We start from the raw sequence: 15,605 nt of genomic DNA, 5'->3' as shown, positions 1-15,605 counted from the left end.
GTCGAAATCGACGCTTTTCTGTCAACAGTAGAACACAATTTTTCTTGTATCCGCATGACGGACACCTGGCTTTCGCCTGATGATAAAAATTTACACAGTCCTTCATCCTACTCACCCCGATACTGCTATCGCTCGAACAGCAGTCACGGGGGTTCGGCTACTTTCGTTTCACCATCCCTAAAATACAAAAGACGACTTGATCTGGAACTACCCGTTATAAATTGCGAATCGGTGTGGATAGAACTCGAAGATTGCCTTTTACTATCTGATGCTAGCAAAATATCTTAGGTTGCATATATCGTTCACCGTCATCATCTGTGTCAGACTTCTGTATTGCCCTTAATAACCTTCTCAGGGCCATTTCATCTGAAACGCGTAAAGTTGTTGTCATGGGTGATATTAATATTAATATCTCAAACGATGATAATCCTACATGCATTGATTACACCAACTGCTTTTTGGATTTTGCTACAAATCCTTAATCACTCTCCCCATTAGATGCGTCGCTGGCCATTCTGGTACTTTAATTGATCATATATTTTCTAACTTCATATCACCTCAACACTGTGGCGTTGTAGATGTCAGAATCACTGATCATTATCCAATTTTCTTCGGCTATTCGTGTCGCCTACACAGCTCACCTCAACACTGTGGTGTTGTAGATGTTATAATCACTGATCATTATCCAATTTTCTTCGGCTATTCGTGTCGCCTAGACAGCTAAAGTCGATCATTTAACACAATGAGGACTCAAAAATCTGTTCATTACCCGCGTAAATTACGTAAATTGGTCCAATATTTAACATCGACTAACGCTAAAGAGTCGTATGATAAGTATATATTGATATTTAATAAATGCTTCAGGTCGTCTTCCGTTGCTACAAAGTGCGAAAAAAAGTTTTCTTCTGCTCATAATCTATGGGGTTCGGCTCGCCCGACTACCCTTCTTAAGAGGGTGCATAAAAAAGATAATTTGTATAAAAAGACTACAAATAAACCGTATATTATCAAACTCAGGGCCCACTACATTAAATGTTGTAATGTACTAAACAAACTGTTAAAAGAAGCAAAGCGAAAACCTTATGAAGCAAAAATTGAGCAAGATGGTTCTGATGTGAGGAAACAATGGATAGTAATAACTCATCATAAGCAGGAGGCACCTATCTCTGAGCTTCAGTCACCAGGGTCTGTATACAATCACCCTTAAAAATTTCGCCAACGCCCTAAAGGATTTTTTTGTTCTAACATACCATGCTCGCCAGTAATTCTTGAGCAGAACCACCACCGTTCCTTACAGTCATTTTTTCTGTTTCCAACTAGCCCGCATGAAGTCATCAACACCGTAAAAGAGACTCAAGTTACAAGTGCAGGCCCCGACCAAATTAACCCTTGCAATATTAAATGGATAGTTCACCAGATAACTGAACCACTGGCTGACTATATTAATCTAGTTTTCAAGAGAGGTGTATTTCCAACCGAACTAAAACGAGGTAAAGTCACACCGGTACGTAAAAAAGGGGACCGATCTTTAGCCTCCAATTAAAGACCAATTTAAATTCTTCCATTTTTTGGCAAAATAATGGAAAAATGCATTGATTGGCGTTTAAACAAGTATTTATCGAAGTTCAGCACCTTATCAAATCACCAGTTTGGCTTCAGCGCCGGTCATTCCACTAATCTTGCTTTAAAGTCTTTCAGTGACAAAAGTAAATGTGCAATTGATACAGGAAATTATGCTACGCCACCTTCATTGATCTCGCAAAAGCTATCGATTCGATAAATCACAGCATCCTCTTTCATAACCTTGCTGCAATTGGCGTTGTAGGTCCTCCTCTGCCACTCACTCAAAGCTACTATCTGATAGAAGATAAGCAGTCTGAGTCACAAGAAATCTTTCAAACTTTAAAACCACAAACAACGGCGCTTCCCAGGTCTCAATAATTGGTCCTCTCCTCTCCTTAATATACATCAATCACCTTCCTTATTGTGTTTCTAACTCCGAACCCTTCTTGTACGCCGACGACGCTACAATATTAGCTACTGACCAATGCCTTATTCCCTGACAGAAAAACGTACCTCTGACATTACAGCATTTTGCTGTGGTGTAGCCAAAACTGTTTGCATATCAACGCATCCAAAGCAATGTTCATGATCTTCTATTCCAGTCAACGGCACTTTACACATGAACCAATAATAAGTATTAGCAATCACACCATCTAAGTAGTCAATCAATGCATGTTTCTTGGAGTTGTTCTTGATAGTCATTTAAATATGCTCTGCTTAAAATATGTTTAAAAAAATTCATTTAAATTTAAATATTTAGGGACAAAAGCTGCTCATGGGATCAGGATATTACTGAAAGCACGAAATTTTGTCAAATATTCACCTTACTTTCCCTTTACTATGCTTTTATTCGTAGCCATTTTACGTACTGCTTATCGTCATGCGGTAACACGTGACCCACTCATTTGATTCCATTACAACATATCTAAAATCAGGGGATTAGCATATTATCTTATAGTCTATTCCGCACAGATCCTTCTTCACGGCTTCGGCAGTTGAGTACATTATCTATCAAAGAATTATTCAAATGGAACCTATCAATCTTGTTGTTTAATTTATTGCATAACATAATTTCATTAAATGTTTTAACTCGGTCAAGTCTTGTAACTTAAATTCCACTAGGTTTGCCTCTAATCATAGATAGTTCTTACCTATCGCCCACACTAATTATGGAAAACAAACAGCCCACTTTGCAGCTCTCGTGCTTTGGAATTCCTTTCCAACTAACGTTAAACTCTCTTTGTCATTACATGTATTTAAAACAGGTCTTCTTGAATTTTATGTGCAGTCATAACCACATTCGAACTTTTTATTGCTCAGTTGCAACTGCCTGTCGTTTGTTAACCTTGACTATGTGTTAGATTTGTTGATCTATTTGGTCTACTGCCAATATTTCATGTACCATTGACTATGCGCTTGCTTACAGGACGTCCCCTTTCAGTCTGGCACCTCCTTCTGTATGGTCACTTATGTACACATTACCATTGAACCAATAAACACTTTTTTTCTATTCTGATTCTTATACTATTGTACCGCCTAATCAGCCCTGCGACAGCGTCACACTAATGCGTACAAGGGGACGAGACCCCAGGTGAACCCGAACCACTGGCGCGCAGGGCAGAGGCAGTGGGGCGACCACTGTGGCACCTAGCAAATGCCACCACAGTCTGCAGCGTTACCTGGACGTCGTCCTCTACAAACACACTCAGTCGTTCTCTGTTCTTTAGCTGTCTGTGTGCAGGCACGGAGGGCGCACATTTTTGCCTACATGCCCTATCTACTGCTCACGCAATAGTAAGGCTACGTTTGCAAAAAAGTATGGCGGAAACAAGCTACAACAAGCACACCCAAATGGCACCGAGCAAGAGACACGGCGTAGGCCTTTCGAATAAAGCTGCGGCAGAAATTGGCTGTCTAATCAAGATAAAGTGAAAATATTTTAGGCATATAAATAACAATGGAACTGCGATAATCAGACATTCCAGTAACAAGGAAGCTCTTCGAAAATATATAGATCAACTATAAACACGTAAGAAATGTACTTACGTAATTTACATAAAAAGGCCAATACATAACTGAAACCATAACAACTCGTTCGGAATTCGTAGAGACGTCGAAATTGAACAGCGAATGCTATGTCCGTTACATTCGTAAATAACAGACGCTGGAATAAGGGGGAAGAATTTGAACCGAAGAAGAACTTGCTGTTAGCTAGTATGGGATGCATACATTGAGAGGCGAAAGACCTATGGCCCCCCACAACATGACTTAGAAAATAAAAGTAAGGGAAATGTTTTGTACCCAAATTTAGGCTAAAAACGATGGACAGCAGGCAGGACTGATACCATAAACTTGCTCCGCGAGGTGCTAATAAATTCTCCCGAAGAGCTGGAAAAGACACTTAATTGGATGAAAAAGAAAAACAATTACACAATCTTCCCGTAGGGGAACCCTGGGTAGTATGCGAAGCAGCCATGGGGTCTATTCAAGCGTCTATTAGTTTTAAGTTCGTCGTTTCCGTTGGGTTGAGGTACGTAGCCACCGTTATATTTACCGTTTGGTTTCCATAGTAACCACCAAACTGTTCACTTACCGGAACTACGAAATGGGAAAATGCGTTGACCCCATGGCTGCTCCGCATACTACTCACGGTTCCCCTAAGGAAGATGGTGTAATTTTATTGGAGGGGGGTGTTATAGTGGAGACGCAATAAAGAGAGAGATAGAGAGAGAGAGAGAGAGAGAGAGAGAGAGAGAGAGAGAGAGAGAGAGACGTTGTACGTGGTATGAGTTTGTCTTTATTTAGCCATTATATGTTCAACGTAGGTGACGTCGAGCTGTGGTTGGCGTTTTGCTTTTTATATGACCGCCTTATGGTCCGTGAAATGTAATGTCAAGGGCTGTTCTAGTGCATGAACCCTAAAGTTGCTGAAGATGAGGTCGATGCACGTTCCCCGGATGGTTGTGGGCTGCTTGTAATCACGGCCCGCCGAGAATCGCCGACGCCCGCCGCCGCCGACGACGATGAAACGTCGAAAGCGCGTGAAGCGTGCTCTTCTCGTGCCGACCCAGGACGACACCGGCAACACTCTCGCTCCAGAAGCCCTTAAAGGGGAAGCGTGCTCGTTTCGTGCCGGCCCAGGAAGACACGGGCAACACTGTCGCTCCAGGGGTCCTTAAAGGGTAAGACACCACCGGGCATACAGCAAGCCAAGCATGAGCAGTGGGGGTGTGGACGGCGCACGTCAGAGGGAGGGATGTAGCCCCGGCCATGAGATGCTTCGCATCTAAAAACTGCAGGTGACCAGGGACTACGCTTGAATATTCTATAGGAGGGAGGTGACGCTGTTTTAGAAATGGTTGAACGTAATTGTCCGAATACATTAACAAGAAGAGCAGTATAAAAATGGCTATACAGTACGGAACTCGAAGCCTACTCTCAGTTGTATGCAAGTTATTGGAGAATGAAATGTTAATCCCCGGAGGCGACGCCGTAGATTAACAATTATTCACGACATCGAGTGGCTTTAAAAAAAATATTGTTACGAACAAGTGGACAATTCCCAATGTCCCTCCATCGACGACGACGAGGAGGTGGCTGACGCGCCTCCAGTGCGAGCTCGGCGATATACTAGGCTGATTTTTACTATAGTTTTCCTATTCTTCTCTCTGTGTTTTTTTTTTCTCGTGTTTCCTCTCTCTCTCTTTCATTAACCTAGACCAAATTCTTTCTTCTGCTCCATTATTTTGCCTCGCTTGATTTATTCTAATGAAAGCATAACTCTTCTTGGCCAATCCCCCTAAGTGGGTATGCGCCATTTTTCTGGCCACCACCACCACCACGAGCCATGCAAATAGTCCAGAATACGTAGTCCGCATCTCACTATTCATGTCCTGCGCCACGTAACATGTTTAGTGGAGTGTGCGGGTTTCTCCCCGTCCTGGCCCCAGGATCGCTACGTCTCGGCACCGGCGAAACATCGAGGGTACGCGGGCCGTGTCGGGCAGCCCTAGCCCCGCCGCGATCAGCACATGACGATGCCCCCGCCCCGTGTCCCCAGCCCATGAGAAGCCGATCAAGAACCGAGACCAGACGAGACGTGACCAGCCAAGACGTGTCGCCCATGCCGTGTACCCAGCCTTCTCGTCCGGCGCGGTTCCCAGCACCCTCATCGGTTCGTCGTGGCCTTCTGGGCGTCGATGTTCGGAGACCAGTCGACATCGGAGACCGCCATCGTCATTGGCCGTGGAAAGGACTTCATTGTTTATACACATCGCATCTCATCCTCACCACACCCATCCATTCACGGTGACCGAGCACGACCGGGACGGTCTTCTATGGCCAGGGGGGGGGGGGGGGTGATGTTACGAACAAGTGGACAATTCCCAATGTCCCTCCATCGACGACGACGAGGAGGTGGCTGACGCGCCGCCAGTGCGAGCTCGGCGATACCCGCCATGTAAATACTCCAGAATACATAGTCCGCATCTCACTGTTCATGTCCTGCGCCACGTAACAATATTACTAAGCATTTTACCGGTTTGCCGTCAATAAGACAATAAAAACCCCGCGGTGTTTAAAATATTGATTACACTGATTACAGAGAGTATAATTTTCTGAGCACCTCTGCCGTACTGAGAGCACAAAAATACCAGAAATACAAGGAACTTCTACAAAAATCTTCGGGCACATGCACATGGAGTGCACGGGTATGATAAGCCTCACGAGTCGTGAAAAGGTCCTGAACGAATCAGGCGCACAACAGGGATAACCTATCTGTAGAAAGCGGTTTCCCGCTTGCCTGTGCAGTAAATGGTTCAGAAAGTTTGAGGTAAAAGTGAAGGATAGGCGTCGTTTAATGGTATTTAATCCACTTCACATCTTCGGACGGCATTGTTATTTTTACTGAACCAAGAGAACACCCTCAAAAATGTCCAATGAGTGCACACACAATGCTCTATCAGAGTTAAAGATGTATATAAAAAGTTTGAAATTAATGTAACATGTTCACGCCGAACACATCAGCTTTAGGATAAGTATTGACCACGAAAGCAGTCACGGATCCTCTAAAAAGAAATATGGCATAATATTAGTGTAAGCTGGAGGTGGGCGAGGACATCCAACCAGCAGTTTCGTATAACGCTTGTAAGCTACCTCTGTCAACAAAAATCAAATAACATACAACGAACGCGTTTTGTTGGTGATAGCTTACGCTAGCAGAATCTCGGCGAATCTTACTTTAATGAAAATGGAGATTGTCATCTGTGTGAATCCATCTTCTATGTTTCCTGTTTTTGTTTTGTACTTCCTTGCTTTTTTTTTTGCTCAAGCCGGCTTGAGGCGTTGTTGCCACAGCTCCGGTTTGTGTAGAAATAAACCATACAGAAACATTAAAAAGTGAAGTATTTGGAAGCATAGCGACGTTGCCGCCGTCCATTTTACTGAAACTAGAAAGCAATGAAACTGAGAGCAGAGAGGAGAAACATAGTCAACATCTTTCAACTGTCGCCCTCAGAGAGCAAAAATATAGACGGCCAAACTGCGCTGCCCAGTCTACGAAAATGACCACATGCAAAACGGGCCCTTCCAAAGACCAGATGATTTATATGCCCAGAAAAAGATAGCAGTAAATCTCTCTTCATAGCTTAATAAAGGCGGGAACGAGTCTGCATCTGCAGCGACAGCCATCTTATATATGAAACGGAGAATCATTTATCTCGTCTTTTGTGACAGGTGATAGCTCGTGATAAATTATAATGGAGGTAAAAACAACGTTGCCAATTGGCTGCGCCCCATTTGTGCCAAAAATGAGGTGGAAAAAGCGCTGGACGTGAAATTGTGTGGCCTGCTGGTCCAAAATCTGAGGAGTTTTTTTTACGAATGAAAGATCGACAACTCTGACACCCGCTTTGCGGACGACAGATCCTCCAGGGTAAAAAAAAGTATCAAGAACAAAATGGCCACTTCAATTCTGCGCAGCAACGAAATCCTTGCGGTTTGAGTTCACCGCTCCCGAAAGCTGCCCGCCTACCCTTGTTGCACCTCTTTGTTCGCTAGAAATCAAGATGGTCAATGGCGTTCGTTAATCGTGGCCTTTGTTACTGACGGCCGCACTAACTGAATGGCTTCCGGATCACTCGTAAAAATTGCACTTATTTTGTGTGCTGTAGTGTAGCAGCCAACGATATTTAATCTGTTCCCCCGAGTACTGCGCACAAACGTCATATACATTTAGTCTCCTTGTATCGAGTGGGGCTCTTCAAAAATATTCTAGTTTTATTTTTAGCGCTCTTTTTTTGTAAAGCCACGACCCGACTGGCCCAACAAACCATTTTGTGAGATATTTTGTGTTAGTTGCGCTAATAACATCGGTTGGTAACAGCTTTTAAATGGGCTCCGAGGAAATAATTAAAAGTATGTTTATTTACCTGTTTTTGCCCCGAGATAATAAATTAATTTTTAAAGGTTCAGAAATGTTGTTCAAACGCGGCAACTTAAGGTAAAGTTCGTCCCAACAGCAGTTAGCAGTCTCATTGCTAACAAAAGTTCCGGCAAACGTAAGACATAGCCCTCGTATAAATTACACAGAATCTGAATTCAATATCAACGTGTGCTGCATATTTGGACGAGGGACAGGGACACTGGAAAACCAAACCACACGATGGTGGGCGACATCACTTGTTTTGTTTTGTCTTTCCGAACGTCCCTTACCCTCGTCCAAATATGCAGCGCACGTTAATATTGAACTATATAGTGTAGGGCGAAGACGCCGGGCGAGGGCAACGCTGATTATATCGCGAAGCGCCGTCCTCTTCGTTTCACGGGAGTCAGGGGAGTTCCCCCCGCTCTTCCACAAAGCTGGGTTAAGTGGCTCTTGCGGTCGGCAGCCGCTTTGTTGGTATTCGTGAGTAGGGGTTGCCGGGGCCTCAGGCGGTGCGGGAAGGCAGAAATGGGTCGGGGAGTGCGACAGCGTGCACACCGAGATGCAGGTGCGGTTGTCACACGCGGTCAAGCGGGTCGGCGGGCGCCTTCCTTGGTTCGGGATTGCGGGAAAGAGCGGACGCTCCCGCAAAGACTTCGCAATGTTTAAGGTGGTAAAACCGTAGGTGGTAAAACCGAAAGCCAAGGCAAACCCCCCCTATTTTGGCGGTGTCAGCTGCCACAAAAGTAACAAGAATGCGAAAGAAAAGACGTCATCCGTGAAATTCTACAGATTCCCTGCAATAGCCCACGAAAAGGAAAGACGGCAAGCAGGAATCACTGTGGTTCGAAAGATGAAATTTGTTCCGCACATTGGCACATGAGCTGTGAAACAGAAGACGAGCATAAATTTACTAAAAGGCTAGGTATAAGATTTTTTGGAAGTAGTGACCCGCCGCTAAAGCATGTCATATTTCCGGGCGCCCGTGCATCGCCTGTGAATTTCGGGCTGGAAAGAAATTTCTTCTGAGGTATTTAGAGTGCGGTTAGCGCGACGTTGGATGGTGTCCACGTGTATGCTCTTTAAAAAATAATATTGCGCAAGACGTACATGTCTTGCGCAATATTATTGAGACCCCACCCCACCCATGCGGTACGGCTACGTAAGGGGCAACCTGCAGTTGAGGAGTAGCCCCCAGCGGAGTTCCTAGTGCGCGCGCAGTAGTACCCGGCGCCTGACGCGTCCACAGGGGCGTAGTGTGCGATACAGATAACCACCCATGCCGTAGTGTTCAGGGCCGAGTAAAACCACTCGCGAACTCTGTCATATAGACGGGCAACTGGTCCAGGGGTACATTCCCCCGAACGGAGACCTCCGGCCGATTGCTCACCGGGGTCCCGGATGGGGTAGAGGTCCGCCCTGACGCAGTTTGTGCATGAGCCGCTAGGGGGGTAGGTATGGTGCCAACGCTAAGATGTCTTACTGAAATGATCGCCTCAAATAACCTTGGCGTCGACGCGAAATGCAGAAAATCTGGAACGAAAATATCACCTGATCCAACAAAGGCCACAAGCAAACCAAAGCATACTAGTCGCGCACAACAGAGGAATAAGTATTACCAAAGTTAAATAAGTAACTACTCGTGATTAATAACAATTATTTGGAAGGAGGAATACGGTGGATTAGAATTGTTTAATTAAATTCAGATGAATTAATATGATCGCATGATAGATTAGCGATTTATACTGTAAGTTAGGGTGGATATATGGTGTTTTAACATGAATTAAGATCTCAGATTGATTAAGGTAGATACATTTGAATTGAGGCTGATGTGGGTGGACGTTGATACAGCACTTAGGCAACAACATAGACTGGCTGCTGTATTGGGGCATAGATGTCTAAAAGAAGGCGCCCGTGACAATAGTACAGCGGGAACCGGAACCACCCAGTCAGTGCTAAAAGAAAATATATATCGATAAATATATATATATATATATATATATATTTGCCTTCAAAGCACAGATGAAGGAGAGGTCAGAAGCTCGTGAATACGGACAGGTCCTGAAGGGCCAATACTTTTAGGTAAAAATATTTTTTTTCTGGTTGTACGAGTAAATTTGGAATAGACTAATAACGCATTATTTGAATATTCTTAATAAGCTTGTGCACGCTGCTAACTCAGCGCGCGTCGTTCCTTACCATTGCAGACTTATATAATAATGTAAAGCTTTAGATCTTCCTGCAAAATGCACACCAATAGAAAAAGGAATATATTTCTGTGTGTGCTGTGTTATGGTTTGGTTTTAGGGCACACGCAAAAAACTCTGTGCCATGTGACCGTCAGTTTATGTAACATCTTCAGTCATAGATAATGGCGTTATAAGCAGGCAGCCGCGCATTTACGAAGTCTATGTTTAGCCAAAAAAAAGTGCTCCGTGAACAGGAAATATGTGGCAAGTATTCGTGCCCTTATGTTAAATTCAAGGCAGCCTCACCAAGTGAGTACTCCGCATTAGAAGCATAAATGATTTCTACTGCGGGAAAAACGTATTCATTATCGAACAAACCAGGTCCCACAACAGAAAACTGTACACACGAGTATCATTTTATGGGCATGGTCCTTATTTTCTAATCCGAGGCCCTTTGGAGGACTAGCTCCTGCTAGATGACACTCTCTGTCGCCCCTTAATGAAAGCTCAGCTCAGTTCCCGAAGCATCGACCCGAGTAGAATGGAACCGAGGCCCGTGTACGGCGAAACTGATATCCCCCCAATCTCGGCACGTCCGGACCAGCCCGTCCCTTGCACAACACATCCCATCCGGCGGCCGCTGTGTGCACAGATGGGTGCTTGGAAAGAGCAACGCTTTTAAGCAGGAGGGCACTTAGCGGATCCCAGCGGAAGCGGCAGAGGGGCCTGTGCCTGCCCTTCATGGTGGGAAGTGCCGCGGGATTGAGCACTTAATCATGTCCATCAAGATTACATCAACCAGGCGTCTCGCACGATTGCTCCGTCGGAAGCGATAGACGCCTGGCGAAAGACTCAGCTCCATCTAACCCCTAACGAAGTTACGGACACCGGACAGGTAACGGAGCCCGTATTGCATTCTGTAGCGAAAACCGAACCTTAACGAAATCACGACTGGCTGTGGGAATTGCCATACCATGTTGCTGTGGTTTGTCGGCCCACCAACCCATCATTCCATTTGAATGACGTATATGCACGCATGCAGCGCACACCTATTTGATTCCGTAACCTTCAAAATGTTACTCCTAATGTCCTACTGTGCTTGGCGCCGCTAAATGGGCGTGTAAGACAACCTGATGTTATGCTGAGATGTTTCAAGCACTGGCGTCTCGAAATAGCCCTTAGGTCAACAACGAACATGTAACAGATTATCCGCTTTCCCTTTATTATTTTTAACATCAGTTCACACCAATTAAACGTATAACGTACATTATTACACTCTACAATTTCTTCTTGCTCATTTACCTGAGGCGCGAAACCTTTTGCCGTGTGCTAGCCACGGTAGAGAAACGCATATATCTCATAGCCTAACGGCATGCTTGTTTTCCCGGGTTATGTTCGAGGTCCTTCCTTTTCGCGCGGAAGATGCATGGAAGCCTAGGGAAAAAAGGAGAAGACGGGAGATGAAGAGCCGACCGCCGACGACAAGCACAGCAAGAAGGACACCTGACAATACATGTTTGGTGAGAGCGGAAGTCCTAGGTGAAAGAGCAGGGGAAAAGCTACTGGATACGTTCTGACAGCCTCAGTGCTCTAGTTCGTTTCGTAGGAATACTCCGACAGTTTTCGTGAATCAACTTTGTGCTACACTCAAGTCCATCTTATTTAGTTAGAACAGATAATTTCATCAGCAATGTATGCGTACGAGCGAGTAGGTACTCCATTCACATTACCGTTAGGTGCAGCAAACAAGACGAATGACGGTTAAGACAAGGGTCGGCACGACCTACAACTGAATAATATTATCAAGAAAGGGACACCTAAATAGAAACAAGCTCAAGCTCACAGGACCACAGCAGTTCCTCACGCCACTGCGCAATCATTAGCAAGTTCAGGATGCAATTTGAATTTCTCAAGAATATCGACGATTATTCTCTGCTAGGGCTCCTGGAGGCCTACTAATAGGTATGGCTCGCGTGTACCATCCCACTGGCCTGACTTCAAGGGCATGTTATCGTTATTTCAAAACCCGGTAAACCGATTACCGATATCCGCGGCCTCCGACAAATAGCACTCACAGCAATCATTTGGAAGCTGTTGAAACGAATGCTAGCCACACGACGTGCACCATTTATATCCCCCATGCCAAATTCGATTTTGTCTCCACCTTCTGCAGATGATGGCTGGGGTCACCTCTCCGAGATTATCCTCATTGGCGGCCGATCCCACCATGTTCGTTCTGTATTTGGCATGGACGTCCACAAAGGCTACGATAACCATGGGCACGCCACCATCATTGCGGCATTTCATCTCCTTCACCTCCCCTCACGCCTATACGATTTCATTTCCTGCTAACTATGAAACCGCACCTTTTCTATCCGTCTCAACAAATCTCCCATATGTTCCTTCCAGCCCCGCTGTGGTATGCCTCAGGGATCTGTCCTGTCCCCCTTGCTTGGGGACAGGACAAATCCCTGTCCTGTCCCCAGATCCCTGGACAGATCTGTCCTGTCCCCCTTGCTTTTTAACCTGGCCATGATACCTCCTGTCCGGTGTCTTGGAGCTGTTCCACACATCCATAAAATAATATATGCAGACGACATCAGGGTATAGTCTGTTTACCAGGATTTTAATTCACGCCCAAAGCGTCGTCCTGCAACAGGCTCTCGATAAAACCAATTCTTGATAAGGTATATCGGCCTCACACTCTCTCCTATTAAAACAGTGCTTCCCACCGTGGCCAACACATCAGCCCGTAGGTGCTTGGCAACTCCCCTATCCGTCTTTCCATTCAAGGCACGCCTATACCAACAGCGTTTACTCTACGGTTGTCGGGCTTGGTTATTCAAAATCAAATCAAATCAAAGTTTATTTCAACATCAACATCAGGCGATACAGATGCTGAGGGCAATGAACAAAAAGCCACTAGAACGGGCTTGAAGGCGTCCACTGCCCTGTCCACTTGGCAGGAGGCAAGACAACGATATTTGAAAAGCAATAAAGCAGTATGCATTTTGAAAGTAAACTTAGCATGCAGAACACATCTTTGAAAAATTGCACTTGTCACAAATATACACGTCAAAGCATGGAAAAGGAAAACCGTAATTAAAAACATCTTGAACAACTGCGCTCGTCACAATACACGTCAAAAACACGAAGGAAAAACAGTAATTTGGAGCATAGGCATAAAGAAACAAAAAATACGCGCACTGTAAAGTTTCCAGTAGCCGTGTCAAAAATACAGGTCAAACACAAAAAGAAATTATGTATAACATGCGCAGGAGGCACTAGAAGATATGAAAACAAGAAAACATCGAACAGAAACGCCCGAAATAGCCTATGGGGTGATTTGCCGAGCGAAAAAACACAATCCTCGGAAAAAAATACGTGCACTGCAAACGTCCAGATAAAAAGGTGCGAAGAATAAAATGGTTATTCATTTAGTAAGTGTGGCAGTTGAAAGCGTAACATCTGGTCCCCGTAGTTTGTTCGGCTGCGTGGTACGTTCCATTTTTCACGAAAGCGTGTGTCACGTATACTATTCTTTAGGGTCAACCTGGACGTAGTTGTAAGGAAATCGTTTTTTCTTTTAACTCCGATTTCAAAACGTTTCGTTAGTGTGTTTTTGTAAATGTCAGGGAGCGGATATAAATTCAGTTCTTTAAAAAGTGGTTCAGTATGACTGTCATATGGCGCGTTCATGATAGCTCGGACAGCCTTTTTTTGTATTTTGTGTAGTTGACTTATATTGGAACCAGTAGTCGTCCCCCACACCAGATAGCAGTAGTTCAAGACCGACATAAATAGAGAATTGTAAATCAGAAGTTTCACACTCCTTGGCAAATAAAATTGTACTTTGCACAGTATACCCGACACCCTAGAAATTTTAGCAGCTGTAGATTTTACTTGCGCATCCCAAGACATGTGTTCCTCGAACAATACACCCAGACACTTAACCACAGGAGCAATTTCAATATCTGAATTTTCAAGTTGTAAGGCAGGCAGCGAGTCTATTTTCCGAGTTTTAGGCCTGAAAAGAACGGCCTTTGTTTTAGTACCATTTATCACAAGTGAATTTGCCCCGCTCCAGGATGCTAACTTGATTAGCACCTGGTTTGCCTTAATAACCAAATCACTGGGGTTTCGTCCGGTTAGCAGTATAGTGGAATCGTCAGCGTAGATAACAAAATTAACTGAAGCTTCAATGTTCACGATATCATTAATATATATACAAAACAATAGAGGCCCGAGAATACTTCCTTGCGGCACTCCTGCAATTATCTCTTTTAGATCAGACGCATGGTTGTTAATAATTACTTTCTGCTGACGACAATTTAGATACGACTCAAGTAATTCTAGAAATAAACCACGAAAGCCATAATGACTGAGCTTTTTTAACAACGTGACGTGGTTGATCCGGTCAAATGCCTTGGAATAATCGATAAAAATACCCAATGTACATAGCTCGCGCTCAAATGAATCCAAAATAATTTCTTTTTGGGCCAAAAGAGCACTTTCAGTTGAGAGACCTTTCGTGAAACCAAACTGCGAATTTGTAATAATGTTATGTTTCTTGAGAAAAGATGTCATACGGACGTGGATTAGTTTTTCTAAGCCCTTTGAAAATACAGGTAATATTGATATAGGTCTGTAATTTGAGAAGATGTTTTTGTCCCCGCCCTTGTGCAGGACTATAACCTTAGCAACCTGTAGCCTCTTTGGGAACTTTCCCGAATAAAATACGCAGTTAAATAGGTGCTCCAATACAGGGGCGAGTAGATCTACGACGTGCTTAATTGGCCGTATTTGAAATCCATCCACGTCACAGCATCTACTGTTTTTTATGGATGCAAAAATGTTAACTAGTTCATGTGCGGTTGTAAAAGCCAAAAACGCGCTTTCTTTTTGCTGAAGACCTAAATACTGCATGCAGTCAGAATTATGTGCACTGTTTGTTAAAGAAACAAAATATTCGTTATAGAAATTTGCTAGGCCCCTGTTTGAAATTAATTTACCGTCTACATTGATTTCCGTTAGCCTGTGTGCTTCACTGCCGCCGCGACCGAGAAATTCATTTAGTCGCCTCCAGACTACGTCAGTTTTTTTCATTACATCCTTGCTAAACCGACAATACATGTAGCGTCTCCTTTCACTCCGCAAAAGGCTATTTACCCTGTTTCTTTGAGCCTTAAAACGTTTTAATGCCTCTTTTAATTACGGCCATGGGTTCAGCAAAACCTTGGATTTCCTCTCGAAAGCATCAAGCTTCACAGTCGCTGCATCTGAGTCGTCACATTGTTGAAAAAGCCGGTGGTGCGCCATCCACGATGACCCGCATGCTTGTCTGAGTCGTTCCTTAGCGTCGCATTTCAAGCTAAATTCCACTTTCTCATGAAGTCAGACGGGGAACTACTCGAATCAATGAACACTTAAGC

This window comes from Haemaphysalis longicornis, unplaced genomic scaffold (genome assembly GCF_048455015.1).
Source record: "Haemaphysalis longicornis isolate Haplotype H1 unplaced genomic scaffold, Haemaphysalis longicornis Haplotype H1 scaffold_2, whole genome shotgun sequence".
Taxonomy (NCBI): domain Eukaryota; kingdom Metazoa; phylum Arthropoda; class Arachnida; order Ixodida; family Ixodidae; genus Haemaphysalis; species Haemaphysalis longicornis.
The sequence above is the reverse complement of the archived record's forward strand: the minus strand, read 5'-3'. Positions refer to the sequence as shown.